This window comes from Chiloscyllium plagiosum, unplaced genomic scaffold, assembly GCF_037043375.1.
Source record: "Chiloscyllium plagiosum isolate Xiang-an unplaced genomic scaffold, Cpla_swu_hap1 HiC_scaffold_9, whole genome shotgun sequence".
NCBI lineage: Eukaryota > Metazoa > Chordata > Chondrichthyes > Orectolobiformes > Hemiscylliidae > Chiloscyllium > Chiloscyllium plagiosum.
In genome coordinates, this window is record NW_028270147.1 from 65,141,482 (window position 1) to 65,159,737 (window position 18,256).

Below are 18,256 nucleotides of genomic sequence, written 5' to 3' on the forward strand. Positions count from 1 at the left end.
CATTTAAATGGTCATTGAATAAACATATGAATGAAAATGTAATAGTGTAGGATAGATAGGCTTCAGATTGGTTTCACAGGTCGAGGCAACATCGAGGGCTGAAGGGATTGTACTGCGCTGTAATGTTCTATGTTCTATGTAAAGGTTTGCTTTAATGACTATCCAATTGCCTGAATTCTTTAGATTGTTTTATTCTTTATTGCACCAGTGATGTGATTGAATACAGTGTCATATTTTGCAATCCAGTACTACAGTCACAGGCTTCAGCATAGGGAATTGCAGGAAATCAATTAATGAGTTCCATCTCAAAACAGTAAACAGAGCACCAAGTGTAAATGCAAAGTGCAGTTAAGAATTGCTGACCAGAAGATTAACTTGAGGGCTCTAGCAGTGAATGCAGTGAGCTGAAACTCACATGGGCTTACCCTACAGTACAGATGGCTTCTCTCAAGTACAGAAGTAAAATTCGTCTGATACATCTCACCAAGGTACAGACTGATGGACAACATGGATATCCCAAGTAACTTTCAATGGCATTTCCCCTCAGTTTAGCCCCAAAGTTATAAGGTGACTTCCTGAGAGTTTGAGGGCACTTGGGTAAGTTCCTGAGACTCTTTAAAATTTATAAATACCTGATGATGGAAGGGCAGGTCAAAAAACTCAGAATCTCACTGTGAACAATGGTTCAGTGAACAATGTTTGGTGAACAATGAACAATGTAAGGTTGTAATACCATAAAGCCTTCAGGTTCAGGTGATCATGTGCCAGCTAATGAGGCTTCAGTATCCATAAAATAGGGCACCAGAAATTGATGCGCTGCAGTACTTTGAGGCTGAGATGTTGCATTATTTACCCTGCATTTGGTGAGTTGGATAAATTGTATGCTATTTATGATATTTTGTCAGAATACTTTAAATCTCTTCCTCTATTCTTCTTCATTATTTTCAAATTAGTTTCATTTATATATATTAATTTCAGAATTAAGAAAACAACTATACATTAAGTATTTTAATTTACTGCAGTGATTGCAATGTGTCTGGATGGAAACTGCTTGGAATTTTCAATTGCTGTTCTGTTCCAAACATTAGCTACCCATCTAAATATACATAAATTTTCTACTTCAGGTTTTGACAGATATCTACTGACCCAGGGATTACTTAAGTGACCAGATAAAGTATGACTATTAATAACTGAAATTAAAAGTTAAGTTATTCTTGCATTGACCAGGTCAGTGTAGTTACATACCATACAGTGTTTATCTCTCAATCCTGAAATTGACACTCACTGATTTATTGTACTCAAGCACTTAAGTTTACATCAAATAATGAGGAAAGCTCTACTTATATTTATACAGCTCTTTTTCTGCAATTTGTAAAGCAGCAATAACTGACTTTTATTTGCATGTTATGTTCATTTCAATTTTTATTTCCAACTGACATTGGATAGTTAAAAATAGATGTATAACTACTTTCTAATAAGTTGAAAGCTTTCTTAATTGGCATACTTTATTTTGGAGGATTCAATTCTCCATTGCTTGTAGTTGGCATGAGCTTGACCGTTCAGATTCCTGTTGCTTAATAAACAAAGTCCTTGTAAACCTTCAGCCAACATTCCCTTTCAACAAGCAATGGAATGAACAGAATTACAATTCCCTGTAATGATCAAAGGAAGGACGTAAATTAACTTTTTTGGTTGCTGCATTAGGGAAAATTTCTGCACATTGGATGTTTTTCAGCTGGAAACCTCCATACCGTACAAACTGACATACTTGTTTGCTGCACAATAAAAGTGCAATTTTCCACACTTTTTTCCTTTGGTGAAAACTGGCAAAGTAGTCAGAAATCTATTTAGGCTTTTTGAAACTCACGTTTTGACCCATGGGCCATGTCGGTGTAAGTACAGTTTGGAGGGTCTTCGAAAGTACATTGAATGGTGCTCCATCAACACCATTCTCAAGCATGAGGAATCGTAATGCTGAAGTCTTAATTATGATCCTTTCAGATGATTAGTGATTGGCTTGGAACAACCTGATTACCAACTAATGTAGTTAAGGAATTATATTTGACAAGGCTTTAACATCATTTACTTGTTTAGTTGATATCAACTTAGCAACTCCTGGAAACATGACACAGACCTGGACACTACAATTGCAGGATAATAGGTCATTCAACATTTGGTATAACTAGGCAGAGTTGCATGTTGCAATAGTCTGCCTGTCAATCTGAAATTTTAAGACTTGCTTGTTGCTTCAATTTGAATTTTAAGTAGCCTGTGCAATTTTTAGGCAGGAGAGTTACTCATCCATTCATTAGCATGTCAAAGGATTTTAGTATGTGAACCTTGAGTACCAATTAGCAGAGGAGGTACCCACTGTTCCTTGCAGATATTTGTAATCAACCTGTTCAGGGATGTTATGACACATATTTGGAACAGATAGGACTTGAACCTGGGCCTCCCGATTTAGAGGTAGAGGGACATTGCCACTGTCCCACAAGAGCCCTTCAATGTAAGTTGTAGCAATTGAAATTAAGTACATACAGGTGGAGAGCATTGATTGAAGGGTTACATGAGTACATATGAAAAGACACTTACTGCACAGGAGTACCATTAGATGTTACTATAATGTTACACTGTGTGAATAAATCAATTCCAAATCAACACTGATTCCGTTGGAGTGTGACATTCATTTGGACAGTACCTGCCCTACTTCCAGATTTTCAATGTTGGTACAGCATTTAAAATAAGAAAAGTGTCTTGAGTTTAAAATTTCCCCTTTGAAACCTATGTATATGCCTGTAAGAGAGAAGATACAAAAGATGGAAATGTAAATAAGTTCATTACATTCTGAGTGAAACATATTCCTACTATATATTTTGTAGTTTCTTTCTGTGTAAATATATTTCATACTTCTGATTTGTGCCTGCTGTCCTGGCAGCAGTACTATGGGGGAGAGGCCCTCCACATACTTCCACATTCTTCACAGGGAATGTTAAAGGAATCAATGGCACCTCTTCATGAAGTATCAGTCAAGGAAAACTTATGTAGAACCATCAAAAATTATACTTCAATTTGACGTAGCTGGAAAATAAGTTTCAAAAAGCTTTATCTGTCCTTTTTCTGCTTGGAATAATACTGTTGATGCATACTCAATGATTGGCACTGAACTGAAGGAGTTCAAACAAAATGTACCTCAAATATGAGGAAAAATCCTGCTTTGAAATTCGTTTTTCCCTCCAAAACTGTTCAAACAACTTACAGACTTCAATGAATGATATGCAAAGAATAGAAACAAGCAGAGCATTGAGGACTTTGATTGTCAAGTCAATCGATCTCTAAGTTAACAAGGTTTCCTTTTGATCCACAGTTAACCTAATGCATAATGGACATTTGGAAATTGAGGTAGATAGTGTTTGTTGTGAAGTGGCAATGTCCCTATCTTTGAACTAGGAGACCTGGTTTCAAATCCCACCTGTTCCAGAGATGTGTTAGAACACCTCTGAACAGGTTGATTCAAAATCATATCCGGTTTAATGGGAAGTCAACTGATTTCTGAATTTATTATTTCTTTCATTATGGTCTTGGTTATTTGCAATGTGTCTTCAGTCTTTTCAAGCTATCATCAATTAATACAATTAGAACTCAACTGTTTTTCTAACTTTCTTGGCTGGAGAGTTACAAAGATGCAGATGATATTGCCTTGGGAACTGCAGCTTTTTAGTAAAGTTATACTTTCCATTGGTGTAATGTGGTTATGTTAATTGTTTTACATTGTTACATGGCGATAACACAAGGTTAATTAAAATTTGGATTAATGTTCCCCTAAAGTATGAGCACAATATCTTCTATCCCACCTTTGCCCCATTTTGAGTGGGTAGGGCAGGATCTGGACTGCGGAACTCGAAGTATAGCCTGCAGACGAGAGAAACTGGCCCTCAGGGTACAGAATTGGGATAGCTCACAAAGGGGTCAGTAAAATTGTGCACTCAGAAAGCTAATTGAGATTACCACTAATTATTTTAACAAGCAAAGTCAATAAGAAAGTCAAAGAGGAGAAACAAAAGTACCTTAATCATAACCAGGAAATACACATTGATTTCTGTCATGGCCCAGTAGGTTACAAACAATGCTATGATAGCTTCTTGAATAGCATTGTTGCCCAGTACCATTTTGAATGCTCATCATTTAAAAGGGAGATTTTCTACTTGTTGCTAAGCATTTTCATCTCTCATCATCTCCCATCGGAGGCATGTATGGTGTTGACACAGCTGGATATCTGCTTCCAGGTTTATTTACTTGCTTGTGGATTTGGGGTGCATGCCAGAGTAATTATTGCTTCTCCCTGGCCAATGCTTCCTGTTCAGTCAAACTCCCCATTGCACTGATAAAACACGCTTCTTTCATTGATTTTTCCATTATGGCTATAAAGTTTCTAGTCAAGAGTCCATGTTGGTAAAAATCTTGTTTTATATAAGGTTAAGGTAGATCTGTCCTTACTTGTTAAGGTTCTAACTTAATTTTAAGCTGATTTTTTTGACTGTTTGTTTGAAAACTGTTTGCTACATTTGATTAAAGGTGGGTAACATAATGGGAAGGTATGACAGGAAACTTCAACATTTTCATCAGTTTGTAAATTCTTTGCCTTGACTGACTAACAGTCTAAAGACAAATGTTGACTCTCATGTAGATATCAAACATTTTCAGAGTTTGAATACTGTCATATTCACAAGATCCAATGAAAACCGATCATAAATTATTTTAAATATTGAATCTTGATGTTTGAATTTTATCATTGCTGGACAAAAATGTGGTTATCACTGATCACATGCTGCAAATTGGAATCTGCCCAGAAATGATGGGCAATCGAATAGTGACCAGGAAAGACCTCGGAGATGATCTGCTGGAGCATCATTCTTGAGCATTTGTTAGAAAGCAGATGACTGTAAAACTCTGGTGTTCATGGGAAAGTGCAATATTGTTGGAGTCTGATGAGGAGAGCAACTGTTTAAGTTCCTCATTTTGTTTTAAATTCAGAAGAATTAAGGATTGATCAAAAAAACAATTCAGTTCAGTTGACGCCTGGGTTGAGTGTGGAAGCACATTTAGTTTCTCTCCTTATTTCCATTGTGATATGACTGGACATTGCCAAAAGTTTAAATAGGAGATTGATTGTGGTATGAACTTCATGACAATATCTAAAGAATCCTCAAACGATGGCACCAAGAAAGAAAATTGGTGGAAATGGTTACTGTAGTACAAACAGGACATGCTTCCTTCAAATTTGCTCTAAAGGGAGAGAGAACTCAGGGCTGTCAAGAAAATTCTTCCTTGATTATTGATGAAGACAATCAAACCATTGGAGTTTGAATATTTTATGTCAAAAGGGAAGCTATTTCATTATGCTTCAAATTAAACAAGCAAGTAATGTTGAAGAAAGGATACAAAGATCTTCTTTCAGTTTACAAAGAGAAAAGCCAAAGTGAGCATAGGTCCTTTAGCGAATGAGGTTAGGGTAATAATATGAGGAAGGTATGAAATGGCAGAGAATATGAATAAATACTTCATATCAGTCATAACAGAGGACACAAATAACATTCCAAAGATACTAAGTAAGGAACAAAAGGAGGGGAGGAAATGAATACAATAATTATCAATAGAGGAAAAGGTTCTCAGGAAACTAATGGGGCTAAATGCCAATAAGTTCTCTGGACTTGATGGTTGCATTCTAGAATATTAAAGGAAGTAGCCACAGAAATATTGGATGCACTGGTAGGAATCTTTCAAGAATCTTTTTGATTTAAAAAAAACATCCCAGGGGATTGGAATGTTGTCAATGTAATATCCTTATTCAAAAGGGAGGAAAACAAATAAACAATAACTATAGGCTGTTGTTGGGAAAATTGTTAACAGTCCATATTAAAGGGTGTAATGGAAATAAATTTAGAAATGCATAATATGATTAAGCAGAATCAGTCAGCTTAATGAAGGGGAAACCATGACTGGCAAAATTATTAGAATTCTTTTGAGGTGGTAACAAGCAAGATAAGTAAAGGAAAACAAGTAGATGTGCTGAAAAAGTAAATGTACTAGTCAAGTTTATAGAGGACATAACAATAGGTGGGAAGGCAAGTGGTTAGGATGACAGAATAGTCTGCAGAGGGATATAGACAGATTATGTGAATGGGCAAAGACTTGTCCAATAGATTATAATGTGGGAAAATGAGGTTAGGAACTTTGGCAGAAAGAATAGAGAGGTTGAATATTATTTCAATGGAGAAATCCCACAAAACTCAGCAACACAGTGAGACTTAGGGGTTGTTGTGCATAAATCACAAAAAGCCAGCATACATGTTCAGAGGCAGTAGGGAAGGTGAATGTTGGCTTTCTTTCAAAGGGAATTAATATAAAAATAAGGAGGTCTTGCTAAAACTATACAAGGCACAAGGCACTAGCTAGTTGGAATATTGTAAACAGTTTTGGCCCCCTTTTCAAAAAAAAATACATTGGCATTGGAAGCAGTCCAGAGAAGGTTCACTAGGTTGATCAAGCTATGGATAGATTTTCTTATGGGGAAAGATTTGAGCAGGTTGGACTTGTACTCATTTGAGCTTGGAAAAATGAGAGAATCTTGTTAAAGCATGAAGGAGTTCTTACAGGATTTTACAAGGTGGATATGGAGATGTTATTTTCCCTTGTGGGAGAGTTTTGGACCAGAGACAGTAATCTCACAGTAACGGGAGATACATTTAAGACACAGATGAGGAGGAATTTCTTCCCTGAGGATTGTGAATCTGTGGTATTCTTTACCACTGGGTAATTTAGTATGATCACACCTGAAGTAAACAGATCTTTAATCAGTAAGAGAATTGAGTTATGACGAAAAGGCAGGAAAGTGGAGTTATTCACCTCATTGAATTTGCGCTGCCATTCAATCTATCCTCCTTAAGGATACATTTCCAATTGTTTTGGAGGAGAGACGTGATTCAATGTGTATAACTTACATGCAGTATCATTTTGGAATTTTTATTTTAACATAGATGAGTATTCATTTTTTAAGTACAGGGTTTCTTCTTTAAAAAGTAACATCAGAGAATCCTTCTGGAGCAGTGACTAAACCTGGTATTTGTCAGACAGCAGGTGACTGCAGACCATTGTGATCTTAATAAAAACTATCTATATTGTTGGGTTTACTATAGGTAGGGTTAAGTGCAAGTTTTTAAAATTTCAATTCCCGTGACACTATTATTGAGTTTCTGTTCTAGGAGGAGTTCAGGGACAATTCCAGAAGCATTTGGTTGGAAATCTGCAGGTTATTGAAAGTAGGATCTCCAGTTTGTTAGCAATTCATGGTGGCAAACTTGGAAAGGACTTATAATATTTGCCTCCATAGTCCATGGCAAAGAAAATCTGTAAGGTTCAGTTAAGAGAGACTTAAGGCAATATAGAATTGTAATTTCTCGAAATAGCATGTGGAAAAAGGTTGAAAAGTTATCTTATTGTATGTTTTAGATCTTGTCTTCCAGGTTTATATTTTATATTTCTTAATTTATGTAAGACATCTTTTGTTCGGTTGTTAAAAAAAAACTTCAGTCTTGTGAATATGGCAGTCAGTCACTGAAACATATTAACTAACTGAACAAAACAAAATGAAATATGATCTATCAAGTCAGATTTCAGTTTGGGATCTGACCTGTCCCATAATAACACCATCTGGGATCATATTAAGTGTAGGTTTTTGTGGGATTTGATTTAGGAGGGATCTGTGCATGCTCGTTAAAATAATGGGTATGTGGCGTCTCTTGACGAAAATAGCTGTGTTCTGGTGAAGTTCATTACAAAGAATTTGAAGATGGTTTTGAACATTGCTGAGAGTTTTCTGAAAGAGAAAGATATAGTAACAGTGGATTAATTGAAATCTTTGACAAATACTAAAATGAGAGTATTATCAGATAAATTGAAAGTAGGCTTAAAAGTAGAATGAGGTGCTTCAAGTGATTTCAAACCTAAATTTGGGTGTTGCAACTGGAGTTAGCTAAGCCACAATTAAAAGTGAAAAACCTTGAGTTAGAGGAGAGTGAAAAACGGAGAACAATGGAAAGAGATAGTGTTAAGAAAACTTGAAATGGAAAGGGAGGGTCATGAAAATTGAGGAAAAGAAAAATAGACAGATGGAAAGTGAAGCTTTTCAATTAAAATGCAAGACTGTCAGAAAGAAACCAAAGCAAACATTAACAGAATGTCGAAAGGAGGAAGAATGCTTTCGGGTCAGTGCTGTAGATTACTCAAGCTAGAGAGAGATTTTAAGAATGTGATGTAAATGATAATCATGGCAACTTTCACTAAGAGTATTCCTGCAAACCTGAAGACTGACTTAGAGAGAAATGGCAACTGTTAAAGAGCGGGAAGGAGCTGATGTGGAGCACACATTATTTCTTGCACAGACAATTACAGGTAGGGAAAAGGATATATGGAAATCTACAGGGCAATTGGATGAATAAAAATGGTGGATGTAAGAGGTATTACTTTTCGAGAACTGACTGATGGATGTCAAATTAATAAAGGAAAAATTTTAGAACTAGAAGTTATGGGAAAAAAAAGATAGTTTGCTTCCATTGTAATATAACTGGATATACCAAAACTATTGCTGGAAGTTAATGGGAGACCAATTGCAATCATGAAAATGTGTGGGGAATCTTCCAGAAAAGGGGCATCAGAAAAGGACATAGGTACTAAAACTGCAACAGTTGTATGGGTGGGGGAGCGTGCAGATGGGAGGACATGTCTCCTCAGAATGCACAAAGAGGAAGATAGCTCAGGATAGACACAAAGACCTTTCTTTTAATATTGATGAAGATAATCAGACCACTGGAGAGTCTGAGTATTTTATCTCAAAGAGGGAGATACTTGCTTTTGCTTCAAATCAAGGAGATAAGTCAATAAACATAGTGAGAGATAAGTTATTCACTGATTCAGGTTGATGATGCTGTTTGTCTTTCAGAAGAGTTGATTTAACTAGAAAATATGATTTGGGGTTACAGATAAATATTACAGATCAGCCTCACTTATACAGAATTGGATTAAGGAGTGACTTGGTAAATGAATAAGTTGTAGTACTGAAACAAATTTCTATAGGAGACATTTATTTTGGTTTAGGAAATAACTTGGCAGGATCAAGAAGATTAGCTTTACCAGGGACAATAGGACAGCACTAGAGCTAAAATAAACTAAAATCTTGCAGCCAGAACATCCTGGATTATTTCCTGTCTGTGATGTGACTATGAACCACTTGATGAAGGAGCGACGCTCTGAAAGCTAGTGCTTCCAATTAAACCTGTTGGACTATAACCTGGTGTTGTGTGATTTTTAATAGTGATGTGACTAGATCTTGTGCCTATAGAATTAGACAGGAAGAAAGGAAGCCTAAAAACAGGAAGATGACTTGAAAATTCAGTTATCAGATAACACTTTTGATAAATTAACTAAAAGGGAAGAAGGTAAAGAGAATGAGGCTGATATGCTTATACCATCTGCTTATTGAAAATGTAACAAATACATTAAAAAATTGGAAGCTCTACCAAGCAATCTACTTGGAAATTTAATCAGAAACAATACCAGAGTGTTGTTATTTGAAGAACAAAGTACTCATGAGAAAATGGAAACTTTTTCAAATAACACCTAATGAGAAATAGGCAGAGGACCATCATGTGATATTTCAATCTGAGTAGATTTTATGAGTATTTCACAAACTTCCAGTGGCAGGTCACTTTGGTATTAGGAAAACACAAGTTTAAACATGTTTCTTGGCCAAGATTACGTAAGTATGGTTGAATTTTATCATTCTTGCCAAGTAGTGGAGAAAGTCCAGTGCTCCCTTAAACCCTCATCTTTAATTCTGACACCAGCTTTTGAAGAACTATTTATCAGTATCTTCATAGACTGAGTAGAATCACTACCTAAAACTGAGAATGGGAGCCAGGATTTTTTAAAATTTTAATGGATGTGTTCTTTGAGATTTCCTGAAGCAATGTCTTTAGGAATAAATACAGCAAAGGCACCAATCAAAAAGTTGGTTTTCAATTATTTGAAATGACCTGATGGTACTTCTTTGGATGAGGTTCAAAGTTTATGTCACAGTTATTCAAATAAATGATCACCAGCTTGGGAATTAAATGATTTAAATCTTCTCCCTGACACCTACATTCTCAAGATGCATTAGAAAGATGGCATCAAAAGTTAAAGACCATGATTAGAGCTTATTGTCAAGAATGTTCTAATGATGAGGAGAAGTGAATTCCTTCTTAGTGTTTACAGTTATAGATGTGCACAGATGTTGAATGAAATGAATTATATGAGTATTTCAGACCAAAGGCTCAGTGAGTGTATCACGTTAACTTGTCAAAAAGATATTATGACAGAGACTATATTCAGTGAAAAAGTATACTTCTAGTAGTGAAAGAGTGACTAGAAATATCAGAACAATTGGGAATGAATCATAAGTTGAAAATTCAAAAGTTGACCATCTAGCAATCATTTAGATAATAGGGAAGTGCTTAAAAGGTTAGATAGCATAATGTTTTATCTCCCAGAAAACTGTTGAATTGACTTGTGAGAATATTACAAAATCAGACGTCAGTTTGTGGGAATAGGCCAGGAAACAGTGGGTTTGGCTGTTCATGATGTTAATGTGTCGGATGCACTGCCAATAAACACCACCCTTAAGAATCAATCCAAAGAGCTCAGCTTAAATTAGAGATGTAGGTTATGTTCATGAAAGACAATGATGTTATTGAATTGAGTCTGGTAGCTGGAGTTCACTTGTCATGATGGGGCCAAATGGGATGGTCACAAAGATCTGTGCTGATTATTGCAAAGTCAATGTGGTAATAAAATTAGACTTGTATCATATTCCAAGATTGTAGGACTACATTGAATGAATTGGACATGCACAATTTGTCACAAAAATCAACTTATTAAAAGGATTTTGACAAATTCAAATGAATGATAGAGCCAAATAAGCATTGGCTTTTATAACACTGGATGGGCATGATCATTGCAAAGTCATGCCCTTTTGAAATGAAAAATAGACCAGCAACGTTCCAATGATTAATCAATAATGTCATTGAAGGATTATGTAATTGTCTTGTTGACATTGATTTGATTGATTTTAACCAAACCTGTGGAAATGTTTTACAGAGTTTGACAACTATTTGATCAGCTACAAAAGTCAATTTGGGTATCATTCTGGCTAAGAGCGAATTTGTGAAAACAGAAGTGACTTATTTGGACCACACTGTGGGATAAGGCCAAGTAGCACCTGGAGAAATGAAAATAAGAGCTATTTTGGATTTTCCTGTGCCTGGAACAAGATGTGAAATTTTGTGTTATGTTGGCATGAGTGGATTTTATCACAAGTTTGTTCCGGGTGTCAGCACTGTTATTGCACCTTCAATAAATTTAAAGCACGACAGAAAATTTTAATGGATGCTGGAGTGTTTTGAAAATTTGAAAGCTATTGCAATATGATGAGATGGGTATTGAATGGTCAGTCAGTTTCATTTCAAACAAGCTGACTGTAAGTCAACAAAAGTATTCAACAGTTGAGAAGGAAACATTGAGTGCTGTGTTGGCTCTTCATCATTTTGAAATACAGCAGCAATGTGGAAAAAAAAAGTGTTTATAGAATATATAATTTGAAACATTTTTTATGTGCTTTGTAAAGAAAGTGTCACAGCAGATGCTTTATCAAATGCACATATAAAAGACAGTGCTGTGGTGCCTGTGGACTCATGCAAAATATGGCTATTACATCACTCATTCTAAGTTACAGATGTGAATATGACAGTGTTAAGATAACTTTTTTTGATATTGAAAATGCCTCTTGAAGATACATTTTAATTCTTCTTTGGGAGAGATATGATGAAAGTTATGTTATTTCTATATATTGATTATTTGTTTTAGTTTTGATTTTGAATGAATTGCATGTGGCACTTGGTCTGTGAATGAGCACATTTAACTATTAACTTGCCAGTATTTGTGGAGCTTTTTTAAAAAGCACTGAGATGGTGAGAATTTGTTTGCTTTGAGTTTCACCAGCAGACAGAATAAACATTTGAAGAGCATTAGCTTGCTTTCAGTTAAATCTGGACTTGTTTATTTTTGGTGGGGTGGGGGGAAGCCCATAACTTAGAAAGCTTTTGGTTTCAGTTGCAGAAGTCCTCTTTGGAGCTAGATTCTAAGGATACAATTTCTCCTGCAGGTAGGTTACCTCAATGTAAGGGTTTTGGTTGAAACCTCCAGATCAGAGTATTTTGTTCAAACACTGAAGAGGTTATTTGAAGCTGAGAAAGCTTAATCTCAAGCAAACATAGATTTCTGGAGAAACTCAGCAGGTCTGGTCGCATCTGTGGAGAGAAATAGTTAACATTTTGAGTCTGGTATGACTCTATAGGACCAGAGAGATGAGTTAAAAGAGAAATTGTTCATATTGAGAACAAGTCCAGCTAGGCGAATAAAGGTAGTGATAGATGGAGACTGTGCAGGCCTCTTTTCAAGGAAGTAGCAGTGAGCTTTCAGACCATCCTGATGGGGGAATGGCTGTGTAGAGCGATTGTGCCATCCATAGTGAAGATGAGCTGACGAGGACCAGAAAACTGAAAATTATGGAGCTGCTGAAAAGTGGCAGAAGAAAATCAAATATAATGGAAGAGACTGGACAAGGGCAGAAGAAATATGTTCAGTCAGGCAGAAGCCAGGGAGATAGTGAGGAAAGACATCGATCTGAGACAGGTACAGCTGAGAACAGAAGTGAATCAAACAGGGCAGGCAAGGTAGGACTAATAAATTGAACTGCATTTATTTCAATGCAAGGGGCCTAACAGGGAAGGCAGATGAACTCAGGGCATGGTTAGCAACATGGGACTGGGATATCATAGCAATTACGGAAACATGGCTCAGGGATGGGCAGGACTAGCAGCTTAATGTTCCAGGATACAAATGCTACAGGAAAAGTAGAAAGGGAGGCAAGAGGGGTTGTGGCATTTTTGATAAGGGATAGCATTACAGCTGTGCTGAGGGAGGATATTCCTGGAAATACATCCAGGGAAGTTATTTGGGTGGAACTGAGAAATAAGAAAGGGAGGATCACCTTATTGGGATTGTATTATAGACACCCCAATAGTCAGAGGGAAATTGAGAAACAAACTTGTAAGGAGATCTCAGCTATCTGTAAGAATAATAGGGTAGTTATGTTAGGGGATTTTAACTTTCCAAACATCGACTGGGACTGCCATAGTGTTAAAGGTTTAGATGGAGAGGAATTTCTTAAGTGTGTACAAGTCAATTTTCTGATTCAGTATGTGGATGTACGAGAGAAGGTGCAAAACTTGACCTACTCTTGGGAAATAAGGCAGCGCAGGTGACTGAGGTGTCAGTGGGAGAGCACTTTGGGGCCAGCGACCATAATTCTATTCGTTTTAAAATAGTGATGGAAAAGGATAGACCAGATCTAAAAGTTGAAGTTCTAAATTGGAGAAAGGCCAATTTTGACATTATTAGGCAAGAACTTTCGAAAGCTGATTGGAGGCAGATGTTTGCAGGTAAAGGGACGGCTGGAAACTGGGAAGCCTTCAGAAATGAGATAACAAGAATCCAGAGAAAAGTGTATTCCTGTCAGGGTGAAAGGGAAGGCTGGTAGGTATAGGGAATGCTGGATGACTAAAGAAATTGAGGGTTTGGTGAAGAAAAAGAAGGAAGTATATGTCAGGTATAGACAGGATAGATCAAGTGAATCCTTAGAAGGGTATAAAGAAAGTAAGAGTATACTTAAGAGGGAAATCAGGAGGACAAAATGGGGACATGAGATAGCTTTGGCAAATAGAATTAAGGAGAAATAAAAAGGTTTTTAACAAATATATTAAGGACAAAAGGGTAACTCGGGAGAGAATAGGGCCCCTCAAAGATCAGCAAGGCGGCCTTTGTGTGGAGCCACAGAAAATGGGGGAGATACTAAATGAATATTTTGCATCAGTATTTACTGTGGAAAAGGATATGGAAGATGTAGACTGTAGGGAAATAGATGATGACATCTTGCAAAATGTCCAGATTACAGAGGAGGAAGTGCTGGATGTCTTGAAACGGTTAAAGGTGGATAAATCCCCAGGATCTGATCAGGTGTACCCGAGAACTCTGTGTGAAGCTAGAGAAGTGATTGCTGGGCTTCTTACTGAGATATTTGTATCATCGATAGTCACAGGTGAGGTGCCGGAAGACTGGAGATTGGCAAACATGGTGCCACTGTTTAAAAAGGGCGGTAAAGACAAGCCAGGGAACTATAGACCGGTGAACCTTACCTCGGTGGTGGGCAAGTTGCTGGAGGGAATCCTGAGGGACAGGATGTACATGTATTTGGAAAGACAAGGATTGATTCGGGATAGTCAACATGACTTTGTGCGTGGGAAATCATGTCTCACAAACTTGATTGAGTTTTTTGAAGATGTAACAAAGAAGATTCATGAGGGCAGAGCAGTAGATGTGATTTATATGGACTTCAGTAAGGTGTTTGACAAGGTTCCCCATGGGAGACTGATTAGCAAGGTTAGATCTCATGGAATACAGGGAGAACTAGCCATTTGGATACAGAACTGGCTCAAAGGTAGAAGACAGAGGGTGGTGGTGGTTGAGGGTTGTTTTTCAGACTGGAGGCCTGTGACCAGTGGAGTGCCACAAGGATCGGTGCTGGGCCCTCTACTTTTTGTCATTTACATAAATGATTTGGATGTGAGAATAAGAGGTACAGTTAGTAAGTTTGCAGATGACACCAAAATTGGAGGTGTAGTGGACAGCGAAGAGGGTTACCTCAGATTACAACAGGATCTGGACCAGATGGGCCAATGGGCTGAGAAGTGGCAGATGGAGTGTAATTCAGATAAATGCGAGGTGCTGCATTTTGGGAAAGCAAATCTTAGCAGGACTTATACACTTAATGGTAAGGTCCTAGGGAGTGTTGCTGAACAAAGAGACCTTGGAGTGCAGGTTCATAGCTCCTTGAAAGTGGAGTTGCAGGTAGATAGGATGGTGAAGGCGGCGTTTGGTATGCTTTCCTTTATTGGTCAGAGTATTGAGTACAGGAGTTGGGAGGTCATGTTGCAGCTGTACAGGACATTGGTTAGGCCACTGTTGGAATATTGTGTGCAATTCTGGTCTCCTTCCTATCGGAAAGACGTTGTGAAACTTGAAAGGGTTCAGAAAAGATTTACAAGGATGTTTCCAGGGTTGGAAGATCTGAGCTACAGGAAGAAGCTGAACAGGCTGGGGCTGTTTTCCCTGAAGCATCGGAGGCTGAGGGGTGACCTTATAGAGGTTTACAAAATTATGAGGGGCATGGATAGGATAAATAGACAAAGTCTTTTCCCTGGCATCAGGGAGTCCAGGACTAGAGGGCATAGGTTTACGGTGAGAGGGGAAAGATATAAAAGAGACTAAGGGGTACCTTTTTCGCATAGAGGGTGGTACCTGTATGGAATGAGCTGCCAGACGATCTGGTGGAGGCTGGTACAATTGCAACATTTAAGAGGCATTTGGATGGATATATGAATAGGAAGGGTTTGGAGGGATATGGGCCGGGTGCTGGCAGGTTGGACTAGATTGGGTTGGGATATCTGGTCGGCATGGACAGGTTGGACCGAAGGGTCTTTTTCCATGCTGTACATCTCTATGACTCTGTATGAATTTTGGGAAGGAGGTAGAAATGGGCTGCACGGGCTTGGGGGAATGATCAGTTGGGAAGATACGGAGGGAAGATCTTCCAAAGGAGATGAGGTCCATGACAGGATGTAGCTTCCATGTGGTGGTGGTGTCACGATGCAGGGGGAGATGGCAGGAAGTGTCTGAGAGTTAGTGCTCAGCCTCTGCTAGGTGGAGGTCTGCATGCTACACAACACGTGCCCTGCTTATCAAAAACACAGAACTGCCAATGCTGGAAATCTGAAACAAAAACTAAGTACTGAGTTCTGAAGAAGGGTCACTACCACAGCAAAGTTTCTGAATCTTAACATTAGAACAAAGTGTGTTTTGGAATGCCACTGTTTACTGGTAAAATATTAGCCTCTCTCAGGGTAGGATAGTTGAGATTTGCAGATTGAAGAATACAAATAAGTACCGACAGAGACACTTGAGTAACTCCAGACACTTCTTAAGCATTTTGGGATTCAGTCCATAACTGTAACATGTAGAAGTGTCAGAATCTAAACTTGATGGGTCATTCCCAGGATAAGTACCTCAGCCAAAGAATGCCTGATGAACCCAGTGAAGAGGAAAATCTGGCTAGAGTTTCAGGAAGAAGATGATGAGTGAGAATGACCTTTTCTCAGCTGGAGAGAAAGTACAAATGGGACAAGAGAAACTAGCTATGTTACTGGGAAATGGCTTGTACCAGAATAAATGCAAACAGAATCCAAAGCATTCCAAGTGGGGGAATGAGAAAAAATGGAAGAGAACCAGAAAGATTCTATTTCGCGACTGAGAGTTGAGATGATCCTGAAAATCCTAAAAAAGGATGAGAAAAGCCGATATTGGAAAAAATAGAAGGAAAACTATGGGTATTTATGAATGAAAGGTTGGATCCTGCTGGATTAAGAGGAGTCAGGTACAACCCATCAGAGTTTAGGTCAAGCACAAGCCTATCAAGTGAAAAGGGGTCAGGATAGAAGCCAGAACATATTCCAGAGAGACTGTACAAACTAATCAGTTTCAGCCCGCAGAGCTCAGAGTCCTGACAGGGGGTAGAAGAACCTATTAGGGATCAGCTGACTCAGGCGGAACTACCTAGATTTTAAAAAGCTGACGTCAACCCTGTAAAGTTAAGAAAGGATCTGCAGATTTCAAGAGATTAAGGGAGCCAGCCAGAAATCAAACAAACACCATTCTAACAAATTAATTGGCGACCAGCAAAGCAGAGGTCAAAGGAGAGACAGCCAAAGGTTGGATAGTGGAATTCTTCTTCCTAGGGTTAAATCATGGCCAAGAAATTTCCCAGACTTGGCTGGAACGTTCAAAAGGCAGAGAGCCTATACCACTGCTGGTTGAGCAGGAGATCTGGCTACTGAATTTTTCTTTCCACATTTGGACAGAGACCAGAGAGATTTCCAAATAGACCAACAGCTGGTGAGGACCTTGCCCTAACACAATTTAAAAGAACAGAGTCCTGCATCCCGCTGGATAATCAGCAGCTCTGGCTATGCAAAACCTTTCTTTCTGCACTCCAAGGGATGCTAAGGAAACTATTAACAAGAAACACAATTGTTGACGTGGCTGTCTCCACTTTAAAAGAAAAGTAAAATGCACTCTTAGTGGTTGAGCAAGAGACCTGTCTGGCCAAAACTCAGTCCAGGAAACAGGAAATGTCCCAGAAAGATGGGAAAATAGTGAAGGAAATGCCTCACCTAGTTGAACAGCTGCTAGACTTTGCAGCAGAAGAGGGTGTCTGAGGCCAGTAATGTCATAGGGCAGGTTGGGTACCAACCCCTACCTAAAATAATAGAAGAGTAGTAGATGTTGTCCATATGGACTGAGCAACATATTCAACAAGATCTCACCTGGTAGGCAGATTATTAAGAACAAAGAATAAAGAACAAAGAAAATTTACAACCCAGGAACAGGCCCTTCGGCCTTCCAAGCCTGAGCCGATCCAAATGTACTGTCTAAACCTGTCGGTCAATTCCTAAGCTTCTGATTCCCTCTGCTCCACACCTACTCATGCATTTGTCCAGACGCATCTTAAATGAATCTACCGTGCCTGCTTCTACTACTTCTGCTGGCAACGTGTTCCAAACGGCCACCACCCTCTGTGTGAAGTACTTACCGCGTGTATCCCCCTTAAACTTTCCACTTCTCACCTTGAAAGCGTGACCTCTCATTATTGAATCCTTCACCCTGGGAAAAAGCTTGTTTCTATCCACCCTGTCTATACCCTTCATGATTTTGTAAACCTCAATCAGGTCTCCCCTCAATCTCCTTTTTTCTCATGAAAATAAACCTAACCTACTCAGTCTTTCTTCATAGCTAGCACCTTCCATCCTCGTAAACCTTCTCTGCACCCTCTCCAAAGCGTCCAAATCCTTTTGGTAATGTGGCGACCAGAACTCTACACAATATCCTAAATGCGGCCGAACCAATGTCTTGTACAATTTTAACATGACTTGCCAGCTCTTATACTCAATACCCCATCCAATGAAGGCAAGCATACCATATGCCTTCTTGACAA

General features: G+C 38.3%; 1 long non-coding RNA gene across 1 annotated transcript in view; it reads left to right on the forward strand.

Annotated features, from left to right (window-relative positions):
- LOC148149157 (uncharacterized) overlaps positions 1–12,122 on the forward strand; it is a 120,865-nt gene extending 108,743 nt beyond the window's left edge. The window contains exon 3 of the long non-coding RNA XR_015758049.1: positions 11,191–12,122. This is a non-coding gene — a long non-coding RNA (uncharacterized LOC148149157). The remainder of the gene's footprint in view (positions 1–11,190) is intronic.
- Positions 12,123–18,256: the final 6,134 nt, after the last annotated feature.